This window comes from Helianthus annuus, chromosome 12, assembly GCF_002127325.2.
Source record: "Helianthus annuus cultivar XRQ/B chromosome 12, HanXRQr2.0-SUNRISE, whole genome shotgun sequence".
In the NCBI taxonomy this organism is placed as follows: Eukaryota; Viridiplantae; Streptophyta; class Magnoliopsida; order Asterales; family Asteraceae; genus Helianthus; species Helianthus annuus.
The window spans coordinates 128,981,027-128,988,868 of NC_035444.2; positions in this window are offsets into that span (position 1 = coordinate 128,981,027).

Genomic DNA, 7,842 nt, shown 5'->3' on the forward strand with positions numbered 1-7,842 from the left:
TTTGAAATTTTGAAGAATGTTTAGAAAAAAATAGATGAAATGCAGCTGAAATGGCAAGAACTCTCCCTCCTGAGCTCTGATACCACTTGTAGGATCGTATTTGGCCCTGTTTGAGTCGATCAGAAGAATTCCTATCCAAATCAAGAGGCGGAAACTAATGATTTGGTGCGATTTCAGCCGGAATTACTATTAACTGCTGTTATATTGATCTTGATAATGTTTACAGACTCTGACAGCACTTCGGCAGCACTTCGTGGCTAACCGGAAGGAAAACACCAACCACAACTCTCTAGGTTCGCTTGAATGACCTACCTATATATAGGAGACATGGGTTCGCTTATACGGACATGTACGTATAAACGGACCTACATTACTGACATATAAGCGGACCTACATCACTGTTATATAAGCGAACCTAGGACAATGACACAAAAGCGAACCTAGTCTAATATATATTCCTAGGATTTCGTGCCATATCTAACCTATACAAATCTAGACTCGATATAAGACGTAGTCGACAGACGTAGTGCACCAACAATACCAACCTGTCACACCCCAACCGATGGCGGAAACATCAGGGCATGGCACTGAGTGAAACAGATTGTCAAGAGAAATTCCATAACAACTAAATTACCGGATAGTTAATATCATGTCCCATACCATAACCCATCAAGTAACCAATTATCACAGACATAGATATCTCAAAACAAAACATTGTTCCGACAACTCAGATTAAATAAATAAGTTGTCTTTGTTTCTAGACTTTCCTACTCGATTCCATGAAAGCAAGCAACCTCCTAGCATCTTAAACACCTGTCACATACGTTAAAATAAAGGTCAATACACATAGTGTAAAGGTGAACATACAAGTTTGATAGTAATAATAGAGTTCGAAATCGTTTACGCATAACCAGCATGTAACATGTAATAAAGTGAAGACTAGTAGGTTATCGACAAAGAAATATGCACAGACGTGACTGCGAGTTGTAGAATGCGCAACACATATCCCCACTAGGACATATGAAGTAAAGCCCTTAACAACCCCTGTCCACGACAGGTGCTGAGTCCAAACTATAGTATTATCATTGCTAAGGTGTCAGGCAACAATCACTGTGTTAACATAACATACAAGCACTCATCGGATAACACGTAGCATGCAATAACGGTCAGCGTATAAATAGTGTTTGCGTTGTGTGTCGATTGTGTTTTGAATAAGTAACGTATGTAACACCCAAAAGTGCGTAAAGCAAAAAGGGTTCGAGTATAATCACAGATAGCGTTTAAGTTAATAAACACTGTCTTGGATTGAAGGGAGCGCTGAGAGATTAGCCTGAACAGTTAACGATAGCATAAGCGAAAAACGCCACGTTAAACGGTGAGAAGTGTCCAAGTGTCGAGTGGTAATCTGATCGGATGGCCATTCGGTCGAATTGACATTCGTTTGAGAAGGATGTGTTTGTGTATGATGGCTTTGAAGTTTCTGTTGTAGCATTTTGAAAATAGAGAAGTATCTCTACCTTTCAGGTTGATCGATCGAACGGTCGTTCGATCGGATAGCGATCCGTTCGGCGAGACATTTCTAGTGAGAACAAGTTCACAGCAGGATGGTCAACCAATCGGATGGTCTTCCGATCGGATAGCAATCCGGTAGAACTGATGATCTTTGAAAATTATGAAAATGATTAAGTGTCGAAGTTCCAAATGTCAATCGATCGGATTGTCGTTCGATCGGATGGCAATCCGATTGGACGACAATCCGTTCGACGTTCAGTTTGTTTGGAAATTTGAAAATGTCTAGGTGTTGAATCTCAAGTGCAATCCGATCGGACGACAATCCGTCCCAATGAACCTGATCGTTTTAAACTTGATTATTTTGAAAAAGTTTTGCGGTTTGCTCGAGACGGTATGACAACGTGTTAAACAACAGGGACTCCATCATACCCAGGTTACCCGATCGAACGGGAATCACCCCTATCCGATTAGTTAACTGTTCATGACGGTTGTTCCTGTTCAACCCGAAATCGGTTGTCTCTTTGATAGAGATCAGATCTCGGACCGATTCACTAAGAAGGAGTAGAAGACCTGAACGAGCTCTGATTCTATCGGTTTTGAGTGCATTGAGTGTAAAAGAGTTGAAAGAAGGTTGGAAAAGCTTCTTTCAATCCTTTTAACTTGAAGATGTTTAGATCTATGCGAAAACAATGTTAAATCTTGTGGAAATCCTTCAGATCTGAGTCATTCTTGGTGGAATGAGGTCAAAGCTTGAAGTTTTTAAGAACTCCATGATGACATCATCCTAGAACACCTCAAATTGATAGGAAGTTCTGATTGGGCGGGAAAATTGAAAAGGGTTTCATCAGCAGGTCCGATGAGGTCACAGTTTGCCAGTTTTCTATCAAGTTCCTCCCAAGGTGGCAATTCCTGAGCTTGACAAGAGCTCTCTCCTATTTCTTTTCCCTTTCCTTTTGAATCCGCCGTTTTCTTTACCCTTTGGGCAGCGGGTTTCTTCTTTCTCCCTCGTTTCCAATCCAGAAGCCTTCTTCTCTTTTTAGGTTTGGGTTTCTCCTAGGGCTGGGCTTGAAACACTAATGGCTCCTCGGTGTCAGCCTGATAACCGAACTGGGTTTTGGGAATTTCCATATCAGTAGTATGGATAGTGAAATTTCGGAGGGCTTCCGATAGTTCATTCATGTTGTTAGTCACACATAAGGAAACACACAAAAACCCAAATTAAAATTTTATTTATTATAATTAAATTTTCACAGAATCACAAAATGGCAAATTGAAAAATTAAGTATTTTTCTAATACTTAATTAGCTTAAATCAGTGGCTCTGATACCACCTTTTTTGTCACGGCCCCCGACCCAGTTGCCCGGTCCGGAAGCCGCGGGTCAAAAACCCGTGGTATTGGTGGTTCATTTGGCAGCGGAAATTTTAACATGATCGTTAAACTGAAAATAGCCAATTATTTTATTATAAGTTTCGGGACAAACCTCGTATTTTTACAATAAAGGAATTTCACTGGGAAATTCCCTAATTACAAAAACATGTTTATTTAGTTACTGAGCCACTTCATTCAAGCTGGAGCGCTATGCGTCACTTTTCCTGGTTCACAGTAAATCACGTGAAAAATGTTTTAAAAAGATTTAATCAGCGGGAAATACTGGCGAGTCATCCAATTCGTACAAAACGACACATTGTTATAAATTACAGTATTAAGAGTTTTTACATTTGCCCCTATCTTATAATTATCTGGTCCAGTTGTCACTCGACCGGATCTATGACTGTGGCCATATCACTTATTAGGCTCACTCACCTAAGAGTAATAAAACAGTAGTAATGTGCACAATACTCCCAATTACTGTCAGTAATTAAAGATCTGCAAAGACTTAATCCATGTACTTATAACTGGAAAACAATTAGGGTTTTACAAAACAACTTTGATAAAAACAGAATGACTCACATTGCAAGTTTAGACGGACAGAGTCGGTCTACTGATTAAGCCTGGTAACCTAGTTAAATAATGCAAATGAAACTAGGTTAGTAACTTAATACAACATTTACGATAACTCACGAGATCGAAACCCTCACGACGAATGACAAAGTATAGCCAAGATTCGGGCAGCACTTAAACATTCATCGGATCGGTTTTAATCGATCAGACATTGTATCGTAGCAGTGATCGAGTTATTACGATGTTGTCGTAGCAGCGTTTCCCTACTTAAACACACTATTTTGAGTAGAATGTTACGTTTTTCAAAAGAAAATTTCGAGCAGACTGAAATGGCCAGGCAACGTTCAATTTATAGCAAATTTTTGAGTTTGTCGCGGCCCGCGAAGGCCTTAAGGCCGTTCTACGTGCCCCGTGAGGGCCACCATAGCTACGGCTAGGGCTGCCGTGTCATACCCTAGCCTCGCCACGTGTGTGACATGTAGCCTTGAAGCTTATCCGGAGATCCTTAGGTCTGTCGCGCCCCGCGTAGACCTGGCTTAAATCTTTCGCGGCCCGCGAGCGAACCCTGAAATCTGGTTTTCTTGATTTTTCATAAAGTTAGGTTTTTAGGGGTTCGGGCTTTTACTTACGGGGTGTTTCAGGGTGTTTTTTTTTTTGTGCAGGTCCTTTTCGCTGCGGCTCGTTGGTCATTATCGGTCTGGTTCATTACAATACCAGTACTATACCGACACTCGGCATAACAATCGTTTCTAATCGACACGTTTTTAAATCGATTGAAAACCCATAAAAACGAATACCCGTACCATTGTTGTTTGGTCGGTATCGGTCCGTTGTGACACCGGTATCGTACAGACACTCGATATAGCTTACGATACCAAAAAATACTTTATTGCGAATAATATTTTATGTTCAATAAATTTTTTATCGCCGCGTCGAGAATTCTACAAAAACGAATACGGTGGCGTTACTGATGTTGTTTGGTCGGTATATGTTCAATTTGTGATGATAAAAAAATAACCATATATGACTCTTTCAAATACCGATGTTGTTTGGTCATTATATGTTGGGTTTGTGATGATAAATAAAATCAACTATATATGACCCGTTTGAATACCGATATTGTTTAGTCAGTATATTTGTTAGGCCCTAGAAGTGTGAGACTAACGCATCAAATATACGCAACGAGCTATGGTAGCAAATTAGGATTAATTGAGTTAGTTTATATTAGGTCTTGGATGTCACACCCCCAAATTCCATACGCGGAGTATCACCGCAGGGAGCGTGACATGACCAGGATCCAGCCACCAATCATATTGAACAATATAAATTAAGTAAATAAAAGTCCAATCCAATCAATATAATTGGTGTCAAAACAATTCAACCAAGTTAAAGTTATCAGCGGAAGCATAAAGTTTAAAACCCAAAACATAAGTTAAAAGTTCTTAAGTTTAACATGGAACTCGACAGTCCATGTCCCACAACGTCCACGCCTCCTCGTGCAAGCTCCTGAAATACCTAACGACCTGCAAGGCATGTAACAACGAGTCAACAACAAAGTTGAGCGAGTTCACATTTGGTGTTCATTATTAATTTGTTTCAAAACCAGGAGTTCATTTGTAAGTTGTAAGTTAATCCGTTTACCCTGTTTCCCGAACATATCCATAGTTGGTGGGGGCTTCCCCATGTTAACCACTAGACCCGTTTACCATATCGACCACTGACCAAAGTAAGTTGGTGCCCTGACGTCAATGTCTATCATCATTGACTAGTGCCCAGATCCATTAGTTCACGCCCGTCCTCTACGGCACGGTGTGAGGCTTGTCAGACCTAAATAGCGCTATCTAAAAAATGACCCGCTCACCATTGGCCCGACGATTAAGTCGATATAAAAGTGAGGGACTTCCTGATAGAGAGTTTTGGTCTAGTATCCGTGTTGTCACCCTTCAAATAAGAAGGTGTGTACGAAATCCTCAAACCAGGAGATTACGTAGGTTCCAAATCAATTCCTTATCACATGTTGTCACCCTTCAATACAGAGGGTGTGTACGTGTTCCAAACAAGGATATCACGCAGTTTCAGTTTAAATCCTTTACCCATTCCCAACCCTTGGGAATCCCATGCCTTGTGAAAAGTGTGAACTCACCTTTGGTTTGCTCGGTTTGACTCTTAAAAATAGCTAACAGTCAAGGTCGGTCAATCACGTCCTAGTACGATTAACATCTAGTCAATTAGTGGTTTCAAATAGAGCACAAAGTTCCTACACGTATTCTAACATGTTGCACATAAAATATTATAATGTATATATGTACACATGCATGCAATGTGTCGCTATTCGAATTAGCGACCACATATTCGTCACAAATCACAAGTAAATCTTGTCACAAAATTTCAGCTTTTAAGTGCATTTTCGTACAATTTGCGGTGCATTAATCGGGACCGTTCGGGCATCGGATAGTTCCCAAAGAATTAAAGAACGTTTCAACCGAACCAGAGACCATTGCATTAAAATTTAGTGACCAAATTCCTTACAGATTTTTCGTGAAAAATCATGCGCCAAACCATGATCAGATTTGATGTAATCTGATCACGTTTGCCGAACAATTTATTTAAAAATATCTGTGTATCCAATTGGCGCGAAACCAAAAACAAAATCACATGTCCGATCCCTAGTATGTACAGTAAAATTTTCACATTCAAACCGTAAACACACACCGAGTTATGACGCAAAACGTTCGCTGCATTTTCTGCAGAAAATGGCAGCTCATAGCAGTTTTACAAACAATTCCGCTAAAAATACCCAGACCTGTCCAAAAAATACGAAACCACTTCTGTTTGAAAGCTATTTCCGGATACTTGGTTTTAGACTCTGAAAGCGTAAGGTTTCGATAATTTAAAGTCCCGGAACAGGCTACGCAAGTCAGCGTATTTTCTGCAGAAAATCGCTGAACTAATATTTACTCGATTTGGTCACTTTTCATGCATCCTAACAAGTTTCTAGGTGTCGTAAGCGCATAACGAACTTGTGTAAACATAATACAAGGTATCTACATCAGATTGCAAAGTCGATATCACAAAAGTTCGCTTATGTAAACAGTCATACTCTATCCCACACCCACATAAAATCACAACTCATATAAGCACAAGATCACGACACATAACATTTATTATCATTAATTAACAGCAGATTAATTGATCAATATCAACGTTGAAACACCCATAGCCTGGACACTTCATATTATGCCATGAATCCCTACATGATTATTTTTGAATAAATAGCAATGAACCATGATAGTCGACCTTCATGTACCCTATTCTACCAATTACTACTATAATCCACACGATCATCAAAGCACATAAAGAATCGCAGCCATGTATGTATGAATTTCTAAACTAAAACAAACACCATAAACATAAGTACTAACCTTGTAGAGGTAGTTGAGAGAGAGAGAGAGAGAGCTAGAATGAGAGAGGAGAAGCAACGATGGAAGGGGGCGTATGCTGCTGCCGTAGATCACCAAGGGAGAAAAGGAGTAGGGTTTAGTTTTGTGTTATATTGCAATCATGCAATCTATACGTAATTATATTAGCTGAAACTAGATGAGGCGGTTTAGGGAATTAAAGGTGGGCTGATGACATCCAATAAAAGATAAGGGGATTTGGCTGCCACTTTGTTCCTATAATCGATCCATAGAAAAAAATAAAGAAGTCTACAAGACTTTCTATTACTTAAAAACCAAACCCCAAAATAACATCATATCACATTATGGCCTAATGTTAATTTATTTATTGACTAAAAAAAATCACTTTGATGGACAACAATTAAACGAACATTAATAATGATTCTTTTGTTACTATTTTTTATTTTATTTTTAATCATAAGGGATGCATACAAAAATAAATAAATAAATACAATTACATAAAGGAGGCCATGGCTCGGAACCCATGAGTTTCGAGTTACGCGAATAGGTTAGGTCGACTAGCGAGACATGGGCTTCGGTTCAAACAGTTCAAGTCGGTTCAACGCGACATAAATTTGGTTTCAAGTAATCGCTGACACATTATAATTTAAACCAATATATACCGAATTGTAGAAACAAAAACAACGGTTTTACCTCTAAGTTACGGGTTGTCACATCATCCCCAAGTTGAAAGAAATTTCGTCCCGAAATTTAGCACGTAATCACTGAGGAAGCTAGTTGTGTTGTGTTTTTCTTAGGGTACCACATCATCCCCCTGTCGGTTTGGAATTTCGTCCCGAAATTCCGAAGTAGCTTCAGTACTGGACTCACCTTTCTTGAACAACTGGGGGTACTTGTGTTTCATTATATCAGTTTCCGATCAAAGAAACAGTAAATTAGTGAGGTTCATATGGAGAATCGAGCGAAAAC